Source organism: Theropithecus gelada, chromosome 11 (assembly GCF_003255815.1).
Source record: "Theropithecus gelada isolate Dixy chromosome 11, Tgel_1.0, whole genome shotgun sequence".
Classification (NCBI taxonomy): Eukaryota; Metazoa; Chordata; class Mammalia; order Primates; family Cercopithecidae; genus Theropithecus; species Theropithecus gelada.
Window position 1 is genome coordinate 99,800,591 of NC_037679.1, and position 13,031 is coordinate 99,813,621.

A 13,031-nucleotide genomic window follows, 5' to 3' on the forward strand; every position below is an offset into this window, starting at 1 on the left:
GTGGCTTCATACTTTCAAAGTACTTCCGTTCTGTCTCTCATTGCAGCCTCATGATCCGTGAGGTTAAGACAGATGTTATTATCCCTACCTGACACTTGGGAAACAACTAAGGCCAAGAGACGTGATGAGAACTGACCTGCCTAAAGCCACACAAGTCTCTTGCTTTCTAGTCTACGTTTTTCTTCCCTACATTAACCTGCGTTATTATGCTCAAGAGCCATCAGGATCTTCAAGGAAATGGGCTGGGGAGAGTAGCAGGCAAAGTAGGTTCTAGTGGGCCTCACCACTGGGGTCTCTCACCTATCAAAATCAGACAACATTTACCACTGATACTCATATGGGGCAAAGATGCCAACAATAATGGCGATGGCCTAGGGAACTCTGTCCCTCTGCAGTGCTGAATGGAGCACATACCTTCTTCTCAGCCAGAGAGGACTTGTCCTCCCATGCAGTAAAGCTGCACTGACAACCCAGCGTGGTTTCCAGCACTGGGAGGGTAATTTCTGTACTTCTTCACTAATCTAGATGCAGTGTTCCTCCTCCAAACTTTCCTCACCACTTCCCTTTCTTCTTCCCTTCCTTTATGTCTTTAGTTAACACATATTCAGTACTGGCCAGGCACTAGGCTGGGCTGTGGACATAGTGAAAATATTTTTCACCTGTGAACCACAATATATTCATGTCCGCCTTTGTCACTAGCTCCTTCCTGGAACATCCACTTCTGTCTTCCCTGTGAATCCACTGCTTGCTTCACCGAACAATTCAGACCACTCCATTTCCCAGCAGAGCCCTGACCTGAGAATGACAGGTGAAACTCTTTTCACCTTGGGGCTGAGTAAAAGTACTAAGACAAGGAATTCTTTCATGTTATTTTCCTAACTCCAGGATCATTGATCTGTGTAGCCTTAGGTGAGTTACTTAAACTTTCTGAATCTCAGTTTCACCCATTGTAAAATGGAGATGATAAAAACTGCCCGATTTATATATAAATAATCATTGATGTTAACTCCAGTTGAAAAGTACAGAGGGCAGTATGTAGTCACTGGTTTAATATTTATGGTGTTTTATTAAATGTAATTCACTAATCTAGGCACAAGATAGAATATAAAAGTATGCCCTCAAAGATTTATAATATAGTTTGGGAAGAAAGATTTCATCAGTTACACCAGTACAAGGCCATGAAAGGTGCTAGGGAAGTTTAGAGGAGGAAGAAATAAATTCTGACTGGGGAGCTCAGAGATGGTATCATGAAGGGGGTGGCCTGTGAGCTGGACAATGAGAGACAAATGTGTCTGAGATATGCAGCTTGGAGGGAGGAAACAAAAAGACAAAGTGTGCAGAAGCAACACCATGAACAAATGACTGAGTTTAGGGAAGGGGGTGTCCTGCAAGCCCCTGGGTGCCATGTGGTTTAGTCTGGCTGAAGTGTAAGGGTTCATCATGGAGAGTAATCCAAGATAAACCCAGACATGTGGATTTGCAATGGATTGTCAAATGTTGGGCTTCAGAATTTAGGCTTTATTTGAGAAGCCATCTAGAGCCATGGAATCTATTTGAATACAGTGTTCAAATACAAAGATGCAGTTTTGGAAGATTCCTTGAGCAGCAAAGTAGAGAATGGACTAGAGACGACATTACACAGGTGCAAGTTACAAAGTGCTGTGATAGTCATTTGCTCCAAATAAGCTGTATCAATATCTGTAACTTCTTATGATGGGTCTTCTTTCTCTGCACCATTTCACAAGTCTTGGGGCTTGCCTTGGCACATGGTGAGGATCTGCTGGTCCTAACTGGTTGATGGCTGAGTTTCAGTTCTGTGTGTATGCACTGAAGCCCAGTGCAGCAGCTGTCTAAGGTGTCAGCAAAGGATTGAAAGGAGAGGCCAACCACGTTTAAGCTAAAGGTGCTTTTCTCCTCCCTCCGCCTTCTCTGCTCAAGTTTGACTCTCAGAGGCTTGCAGCTTCACTCACAAATAGAGACGGCAGAGACAACCGCCAGAGAGCACATCTGGCAGGGCCCTGAGCAGATGTCGTAACCACTGGGATGCAGAGCCCAAGATGCTGACTGGCACCTGAGCTTCAATGCTGAACCTTCCCTCCTGCTCTTTTATAACACGATCTTCTGGGCTTATTGCAAATTGGACATAATAAAAACTGCCCTGTTTACACATAAGACCATGTAAGGTTGTGAGTGTTACAGCATTCCTCTGGCAAGGAATGAGTAGCATGGAGGCTTAGCTACAAATCTTTCTCTCTCAATGGGAGACCTCAGAGAATAGGAGCATTCAGAGATCAACAAGTTTGTTGTTTGCTTGTTTGTTATACTAGGGAAAGAAAATGTTACCTAGTTACCCTATACTGGGGAAAGAAAATGTTAGAGGACCATGAATCAATGACTAGTTATATAAAATAACCATCCACTTTATGTGCTGGGCCCAGCAAACTATGAACTTTTTTTCAGCCCTTGTGTTACAACTCATTATGAGGATCCCAAGTATATTCAGTGCATCTCAACATCCTGGGTTTCCTCACTCCCTTATCAAATTTTATACTGAAAGGGGAGGGTGAGGAGTACAGGAAACCACGAACTGGAGAGACTAACTGGTGAAGTGCACAAAGATATGGGAGTGATTATAAAATAATAGTAACAGCTACTGTTTATTGAACCCCTATTATGTATCAAATATTGTGTAGGACACTTAACAAATGTGACTTCCCTGAATATTTATAACATTCCATATTTATAACATTCAATTTTAAAGACAGACAAACAAAGGCTCAGGGAACTTGGCCATCATTCTATTTAATACTATATTAGAAAATGTATGTTAAAGGGAGAAATTATACCGTAAACATCACGTAATAGGAGCAACAACATTTCTGCAATATTTTATTTGCAAAGCTATTTCACAAGCAATGAACCATATTCCCAGGAGAAAAAAAAAAAAGAGAAGAACTAGGAAATTAGATTGCAGGAGAATTAGGATGTGCTAAGAAATTTCCATGTGCCAGGCACGTGTACTACTTGTTTAATTTCTAGATGTTACTGCCTCCGCTTTGCAGAGGAATGAATAAACTCAAGCTTGGTAGAGTTAAGTAACCTACGCAATGCTTATAGTTCGTAGTGACAGAGTCAGGATGAAAATTAATATTGAATTTAATTAGAGGTGAGGTAGACTGGGCCAGAGATGGCAGAGACACACTCTCTACATTGCAATGAGTTGCTGAGTATTGTGGTTTTACACATCAACCAAGTATTTATTTAGAACCTACTATTTGGTTCAAAAGAGTTGCTGAGTTCAACATCCATATTTCCAGGTTGTTAGAGTGAAATATTCATGTAGACCCTCGAGGATGTGGCAGAAGTAGTGGCAGATGGGAGCCCTTCCAACTGGCAGTAAGGAGTCCTTGAATGTGGCCTAGCGGGGACACGGGTACAGCAAGGGGTCAGGAAAAGTGGAAAGAGCCAGAGATTTTGATCATAGTTGAAGGTTTTTTTTTAAAGTAAAGCCTATGATTAAACTGAAGTGAAGAGACCCGACCTTCAGAAATATGCACTGACCATTGATAAATGCAGTGTAAGACCAGCTAACAATAGAAAAACAAATTCTACAAGGATGCTAGAAAGATGAAAATTAAAAGCAGAAAGATACAATTGTCAAAAACTTAAGAGAGTCTCTTGGGAAAATTAATAAAACCTTTTATTATTTTTGTAAAACTTGCATGTTTATGACTTTGCTAAGAAAGTTGAATGTAAAATGAAGCCTGGAATATTGTGCTATCACTCAGTTGTAGAAGGAAAATGTCAATAAATTAAAAAAACAGTCTGGGTGCGGTGGCTCACTCCTATAATCCCAGCACCTTGGGAGGCCGAAGCGGGCAGATCATGAGGTCAGGAGATCGAGACCATCCTGGCTAACACGGTGAAACCCTGGTTCTACTAAACAAAACACAAAAAATTAGCTGGGCATGGTGGCAGGTGCCTGTAGTCCCAACTACTTGGGAGGCTGAGGCAGGAGAATGGCATGAATCTGGGAGGCGGAGCTTGCAGTGAGCCAAGATCACGCCACTGCACTCCAGCCTGGGCGACAGAGTGAGACTGTGTCTCAAAAATAATAATAAAATTAAATAAATAACAGAAACAAACAAAAAGCCTGAGCATTTGATATATTTTAAATTTATTCTCAGAGTAGGTACGTAGTAGTAATTATTACATGAATATCATTAGATGTAAGGTAAAATAAACATACCTTGATGGTTGGTACATAAAAGGTGGTACTCATTAATTTTTACTGAATAAATAGACAAATTTCTCCAGACCCTTAGAAAAGAGAGAAAGGGAAAGGTCTCTAAGTTTGCTGTGAACAGTTTTCCCCAGCTGAAACAGGAAGAAGGAGCCGTGGCCATTTGCTCTGTGAAGGGGGGCGAAGGGGTCCTGGTGATATTGCCAGAGTTGTGAAGATGGGCACTTCAGCAATACAACCTTTGTGATCACTCCAGCCATTATCACGTCAGAGTGCTTTCCTTAAGGAAGTTGAAGTATAGCTATGAATTACCTCATATCATTGAAACACAAGGCTATATATCTTTTGCCTTGCAGTGGAAGCCATGGATTTCCCATTAGTTATGCCCACTTTTTAAACTTTCTTTTAGAAGAGGAAATAAAATACAACCTGTACTTCTAATTACTTGTGAAGTAGCACAGAATGATGCACAAGGGAAAAGATATTTTGCAAATCATTGATCCATGTTAAGAATTCTTTGCCTGTTGACAAAGCGCCTGTCCGTTGCAAGAGAGCAGAGAAGTAGCTTCTCTCTGTGCAGATCAGCAGTGAATTTGTTTTGAGAACAGGGTTTTTTTCCCATGTTTTCCTGCTAATGGTCTTTAATTAGATCTTCCATCAAAACAAGTGGGGCTCAAATATGCTCTGGTGGAAATTCATTTTATTGAAGCTTCCATCTGCCAAAATAGAGAAATAGTTCGGTCTCTATTGGAATAAAGGATCCTCTCCCCTCTACTTTCTTTGTTCAAACACTGTCCTCCTTCATTTCTTCTCATCTTTCCCCCATAGCTGCCAATTACATGAGCAAAGATGAGATTCATTTCTCCTCCCCACCCAACATCATCCCCAGAGGCTACTGTGTTTTCACAGAACAGCTGGAGAATTGCTGAAGTTTGGAAATAAGCAGTGAAGGACACCCAAATGGCACATTCTTTGAAAGGCAGAGTAAAGGACTGCAGCTCACAAGGCAAGGCCAACGGGCTCTCCACAATAGTGGAGAACCTTGTTGTGTAAAGTGTGGTCTGCAGACAAGCAGCACCAGTATCCCCTGGGAGCCCCACGCCAGGCCTTTCACATCAGAATCTGCATTTTAGAAAGATCCCTCCATGAGTCATACGTAGATCAGTTAGAGAAACACTGACCTGGTGCACGAACTTTAGAATCAGACAGCTGGGGGTAGAGTCCTGGACTCCACTGCTTTCTCACTGTGCGACCTTGGCGGTGATATGGTTTGGTTCTGCGTCCCCACCCAAATCTCATCTTCTAGCTCCCATAATTCCCACGTGTTGTGGGAGGGACCTGGTGGGAGGTGATTGAATCATGGGGATGGGTCTTTCCCGTGCTGTTCTGATAATGAATGGGTCTCACAAGATCTGATGGTTTTAAAACGGGAGTTTATCTGCACAAGCTCTCTCTGTGCCTGCCACTATCCACATAAAATGTGATTTCCTCCTCCTTTCCTTCCACCATGATTGTGAGGACTCCCCAGCCATGTGGAACTGCAAGTCCAATTAAACCTCTTTCTTTTGTAAAGTGCCCAGTCTCGGATATGTCTTTATCAACAGCATGAAAATGGCCTAATACTGGCAGGTTCCTCAGTTTCCACAACTTCAAAATGGGAATAATAATTGCTTCTCCTTCAGCATTCTTGAGGAAGTATATGAGCAGATGCATGCTTACAATGGTGACTGGCACATAGCCTCTTGGTGAAATGATTATGATTGTGATTATGATTTTTACATGACAATTACAGCCAGGGAAATTTTATGCTCCAAATTACATTGATCCTGGCCTCCGCAGGCTGTATTTGGCCAGTATTAAAACTGGGAAAAATGCACACGATGAATATGTTCCTCCCCACTTTAAAACAGAAAAATAGTTTGGTTAAAAACAAAGAAACCTAAGACGTATTCTTTCAAGAAAATAAAGCAAGCTGGAAAGCACCACATAGAGCATATGACCTCTGTATACAAATAGGAATATGCGTATATGTCCATATTCCCTTGTGTATGTTTAAAAATGCTTATTGTAGAGTGTTTTTCCATCAAAAGACCCAGGTATCACATGTTGTGGTGTAAAGAACATTGAATTTAGGGCTTCTAGGCCTGGGTTCCAATCAAAGCTCCATCAATTACTTCCTGTCTCATTTTTGCCACTTCACTTACCTGAGCTGTTAATTTGTGAAATCTTGCTTCCCAGGGTGTTGTGATAAGTTCATGGGTTTTTATTATGATTTGGATACGGTAAAGCCAACAGATCAAGAAACAACTACCACTGAAAAGGCGGTTTGCCATCTTGACAGAGCCCAAGAGAAGCAGGCACACCAGGCCACAAGGGGCCACCTGATGAGCCCCGGCACTGGTCAGCAGGCAGAGGGAGAGGAAGTAACCATGGCAGCAGCCATGACTATGGTTTCTGAAAGAAAGAATGGGTGTAGGAGAGTGAGAGGTTTAGGACTGGCTGGTTTAAACAATTTCAGAGGGCTCTGGGTGCAGAGGCTGTCCCTATTTGCCTGGTCATGGCCATGGGGTGACTAGGGCAGATAGACAGTAGCCTGGGGTGTGAGAGCCCAGTAAAGGAGGTGGTTGGGGATATGGACTCTGGCTTTGCTGGCTTGCATTTGACAGGCATGCTTGTGGGTGAATTCTTTATTATCCCTAGAAATTGACTGACCTTGCAAGGGACAGTCCCTCCAGGGTCTGCAAGGCCCCAGAAGTCAAAGCATCAGGATATAGAAAATAAAAGATGTGGTTAATATACCATGAAACCACCTTATGAAAACCCCTAGCATTACTGGTTACTGGGTATTTATTTACCTGCTTCCCTAGGAATTGCCTCTATCCCAGAGTAAAGAGGACTTAAAATTTGAACACACAATTAAGGGCCAAGGATGAATCCATGAACACATATTGGAAGCTCCTAGCACTGAAGTAGTTATCTTGTCTATACACAAGTTACTGTCCTGGAAATATCCCCAGAAAAAAAAATGTCTTTGGGGCACAACATAAAGCATTTTAAATCAGTAACGTCTATTTCTTCATTCACTGTTATAAGACATTTACCGAACACTTGTGTGCTAGACCCAGTACCAAGCTTTGGGGATAAAGACATTCAGGATGTCTGTTGTGTCCTAAAGAGGCTCGCAGTACCATGGGCCTATATTCTAGCCCTCTAACAGTGTATACTGGTGCTCACTGGTTTGTGGAAATACTCGGGAGAAAAATCTATGCTTTGATTCGGACTAGTGAGGCATTGCTATTGCCCATCTGAAGGACGGATCAGAGAATTTTCAAAGTGAAGGATATATCTGGAGTTGTAGGAATTCAGAGTGCAAAAAGTCCCAGAGTAGAATGGTGGAAAAAGACAAAATAAAACCTAGAGCTAGATAAGGTTTCAAAGTCACTGGTCCTACAATGGTATTATATCCATCTTTTGATGCTCAGGCAGGGCCCGGAGTCACTCAGACTCAGGTGCGCAGGCAGAAGCAGGGATGAGATCCAAGCATGTCTCCAACTGGACCTCAGTTTCTTACCCACTATAGTGCAATGTTCGGAGGAAAACTAATCACTTTGCAAGAAAAAAAAAAAGCTCCCCAAATGAACAAAACTTATCAAGAATCTGGAGAAGGAGGAACGTGCGCTCCCCAGTTAGTCTGCCAAGACTGCAACACTTCACGTTTTCTTTACATTGTTCTTCCTTCTAGGAGACCTGGTGCATCGCCCACAAGACGCTGGCTCATTTATCTTCTTGTGGTTGTGTTTTCTTATGGGAAGGACATTTCAAGGGATATTTACAAGTAAGAGAATCCAAAAGACATAGCTTCAAATCACTCCTTCCTCCTCACCTGCTAAGCCAGGTTTTATATGATCCCTTTCAATCCGAGACTGATAACACAGAAATGAAACCATGGACATAAAATACCTTTCTTTGTGTTTTACCCCAATTTTCCCTCCATAAAATGTTTCTGCTCTCTTTTCTTAGTGGACTCAATCCCATAATTGGTTGCCTTGGGCTATGTTTTACAGCACCTGTCTTAGTCTAAAACAGATTCACAATATCCTCTGGCTACAGAATACAGAGTGCAGTAGCTTCCCCTGTTAGACATGAGTCCCAGTGGGGTGGGAGTTTGGAATGGGGGATGGTGTGGGGAAGCATTCTGCTGCAATGCAGGTAAGCTCATTCTGCTTATTTCATGTGGCAGATGTGGCCAGGAAGTCCAAGCGATGTCTTCCATATAGCCCTGCTCCTCCCAGGAAGTGAACTGCCCCAGGCCTGCTGGTAAAGGTTCCCAGCACCTACTTGGAGCCGTGCCTTAAGTTTTGCCACTAGAGATTTCTTTTACTTTTGAAGATTTAATAATGGAATGTTAAAAATATGTAAAAATGTAATGAAATAATAGAATAGACACTAAAATCAAACATTTTGTGTTATTCACTTCAAACCTCCTCTCCAAAGAACATTAAGAGTTCTGCAGAATCTCTACCCTCCATCTCTTTCCCTCTGTCCCCAGACATACCACTACCCTGAAAGGTTTCTATCGTTCCTAAGCATGTCTTTATGCATTTGCTGTATTTAGGGTATCGTGCTGTACATATCAGTTTGCAACTTGCTTTTCTAAAGTCAGTATGGTTTGGTAATTGAGACGTATCACTGTTGATACAGGCTGATCTCATTCATTTCTTTCATCTGCTCTATAGTATTTCATTTACTAAACTATATTCATCATTTGTTGTTGATTAGATGTAAATACTATTGGCTTGAGTACTGCTCTTATATCCAATAACCTTGATGAATACTTCTTATTTATAATTGTTGGTCTACAGATTACTTTTATCTTCTATACTGGCAATTATTTCATCTGTAATAATGAGAAACTTCTTCTTCCCTTCCAATCCTTCTTCCTTCCTTCCTTCCTTCCTTCCTTCCATCCTTCCTTCCTTTCTTCATTATATCCTTTCTTTTCTTTCTTTCTTTCTCTTTCTTTCTTTCTTTCTCTCTTTCTTTCTTTTTCCTTGTGTAAACATCACTTTTAATAGAAGTGGCAATAGCAAGCATCCTTGTCTTATTTCTAACTTTCAAGATAATGCTTATTTGATCAGATCTTTAAGTAAGATTTTGCTGTGAATTTTAACTCTATCACATCAAAGAAATTCTGTTCAATTCTTAGTTTGCTAAGGTTTTTTTTTTAAATCAAGAATGAGTGTTGAATTTTTAAAATGCTGTTTCTATATCTCTGAGATGCTAATAGCTTATTACTCTAATGTTGTCAATTACATTAGTAATGCTTTCAGTAAACTATTCTTAAATTCCTCGGATAAATTCAACTCAGTCACAGTGTATTTTTAATACATTGATGGATTTGGCTTGAGAATATTTTATTCAGGCCATTTGCATCTATTTATAAGTGAAAGTAGTCTATAATTTGCCCATCTTATAACTTAGCTGATTTTGATATCAAGGTTGCACAGTTCTCCTGTTTGTTCTCTGAGGAGATTTATATAGGATATAAATTATTTCTTCATTGCGGCTTTGGTAGAATTTAATGTAAAACTATCTGAGCATGGTGTTTTGCTGTTTACTTGCTTCATAGGTAACTTTTTAACTACTGATGCACTTTAATAGTTTTAGATCTACTCGTGTGACCTATTGTTTTATTTACTCAATCTTGATAAGTGATCCTAATATTTTGCCTAGATTTTCAAATGTATTGTCATACATTTAATTACAGTTATCTCATAATGTTAAAATCTATACTGTAAATGGAATTAATTCTCAGTTTTCATTTCTATGATTTTGTATTTATGTGCTCTGTTATTTCATCAATATTGCCTAAGGATTGCCTATTTTGTTACTTATTTCAAATCACCAACTTTTTTAGTCATTTCTTTCTGTATTTTCTTGTTTTGTTCATTTTGCCCTTATCTTTACTATTTTCTCTTTCTACTTCCATTAGATTACTCAGTGTTCTTTTATAACTTCTGGAGTTGGACTCTTATTTCATTAATTTCAGCATTGTTACATATTTCTTACATATATGATGGGTAGAATAAAAGCAAATTCTGAGGAGCACTTCTTTTAAATGTGTACTACTTATTACATAATAAAATATGTCTTCGATATAAATATAATAACTATCACATCAAACTTAACAGTTTATCAGTGGTATTCCTTATAAAATGACAAGTAATCAATTAAAAGACAAAAGTCAATTAATTTGCACCTGCTACCTGAAAGGAAGTTGTGATTTAAAACATCTGGAACTTTTTAGAAAAAAAGTCAATCAATTTAAAGGAAACTAAAAATTACAGTAAATTTGGCTATTGTTCCATGTTTGATTGAGAAGACTGACCTTTCTAATTTTGGAGGGCCAGATTCTACACACTTACATTGGGCAAAGTTTCCTAACCATGGTGTGCAAATCTTCTCTATGTTATTTTTTTTTTTTTTTTGCCTTCTCGATCTATTAGTTTTTAGAAAGATGTGTTTAAATGTATTTGCCAACTCTTCCTTATAACGCTGGCAATAGTTGCATTATATAGTTTTAGTTTGAATTGTTAGGTATAGTTCAACCCAGAATTATTATATGTTATTCATGAATTATTCCTTTAGTAATTAAAGAATGACTCTTAACTTCAAGACTGTCTTCCTCCTGGATCTTTTCTGGCTAGTATTCATATGACCATCCTGGATTTCTCTTAGTTAGTATTTGCTTGGCATGCATTTTCCACCCCTTCATTTTCAGCCTTGCTCTGTTGCTGTTACTCTTCTTTCCATCACATTAGGCTGTTCTTTTCCTCGTTCATTCTCCTCCACCAAGGTCTTGGGTTCTGTAATGCTAGTGTGGCCACATGACACATATATCCAAATATCCAGATTGAAACTGGAAGCTTGAAGAGAAGTTTCGATGCTCATGAAAGCTGTTAGAGCCCCCAGTCTGCATCCGGAGATGGGGGATTTGACAGCGTGAGTGTTGCAGACACCTGCCAGCCTGCAAGTCCATGCACAGCTAGAGCTTGATGGCCAAGAGAGATCCTGGCTCTAAAGCGTAAGCACATGCAGTGCTTCTGCCTACTGATATTTATAGTTTCATGTAGGTGGGGAGGGTGCTCCTTGGAACAGAGAGAAAAGGTCTCAGCCCCAGGGCACCAATGCAAACCACTATGTGGCTGATTGAATGCCTTCTTCCAGAAGATGCTCGACAGGTTTTTCTCCCAGGACTCAATTCCTGATCACAGTGCTGGAGATTGAGGCAGAGGAACTCTAGCAATGAGGAGCCTGACCTCAACCCCTGCTGAAGCTGATGATCTGCTTGTGCATTTGGCCCCTGCACATGGCTCTTCATTCAGTGAGCAGACAGAAATCTTTGCTTTGCTTTTTCTAAAACATCCAGGCCACATTAAGGGTCCTGAGTCTACAGGCAAGGTCCTACCTTCCTGTCTTGGATCCACAAAAGAAAAAAAATAAACCATATTCCATAGGATAGGAAATGTGTGTCTGGTGGAATGAAGATGGGGAGTGCTTTCAATGCTAGGAGGGAACAGTGACTCACCTCTCCGCGAGGAGCCTTACCAGTGAGTGTCGGGGAATGCTGACTGGACATTAGTTTCTAGCTGTGAGTCCTGGGGGGAAATGGTCCCCAGAAAGCATGTCTAGGAAGGTGGTGTGTGTAGGGAGGGTTGGGCACCACGGTTCGAGTCCTGGATCTGCTACTTTTTTTTAATCAGTCCTCAATTTCTTCATCTGTAAAGCAAGAGAAGTACACCAAATCAGAATTTTCCAAAATGCATTCATTTGGCATCACTTTGAATTTTTTTTTTTTACATATCTATGTGTCAACCTTAATGTCTTTGTCATTTCTCTTCAAATTGACTTTGTTTTACTTACTACTTGCCTTGTCTTAATCAATACCATTCATAGACTAATGGCTTTGATGTTGTAGTTGTATATTCTTTCTAAGCTACATTTAATTAAACACTCAAGAAATACAGCAGGTCCTCAAATAATGTCGTTTCATTCTATGTTGCTTCCCTATAAAGTTGATGAGACAAAAAAATGCTTCCCACAAAGGAAGTCTGTGTGGAGTCTGAATGTTCTCCCCATGTCTGCATGGGTTTTCTCTGGGCACTCCGGTTTCCTCCCACATCCCAAAGCTGTACCTTTTAGGTGAACTGGTGTGTCCACGTGGTCCCAGCATGACTGCGTGTGTGAATGCACCCTGCACTGGGTCGATTCCTGCCTGGCACCCCGACCTCTTGAAAGCTCTGGCCACCTGTGATACATAGGTGGAATAACTGGGTAAATAACTATCTTACTTGTTTTTATTAATCTTTGTTAATTATGTGACTAGCTCACATTTATTTCAATGTTTAATATTAAAAGTGTTTGGGTCTTTACTTAGAAATTTGTTGATTCTTTTGAAACCAGAAATATACTGTAGGAACTTCACTCTTGTTTATATCACTTATCCTTAAAGGTGCAGTTTCCAGGAACCTGCTGATGACGATGATGACGGTAAGTGAGGACTTACTGTATACATGTTTGAAGTTTATGTAGCTCCTGGAATCTCCTAGCATACCATCAGTGATACAATAGATCTCATCTGGTAATTGTTGAATAGTCTCCAAAGTCCCTTCCAGTTCCAAAGAATCTGTGTTTTCATGAAATAAGCTTTGAATGATATCGCCAAGGCCCCAAAGAAATCAAGCAGGAAGAACATCGAGCGATGGACTCCAAGATGTATAATAGATGT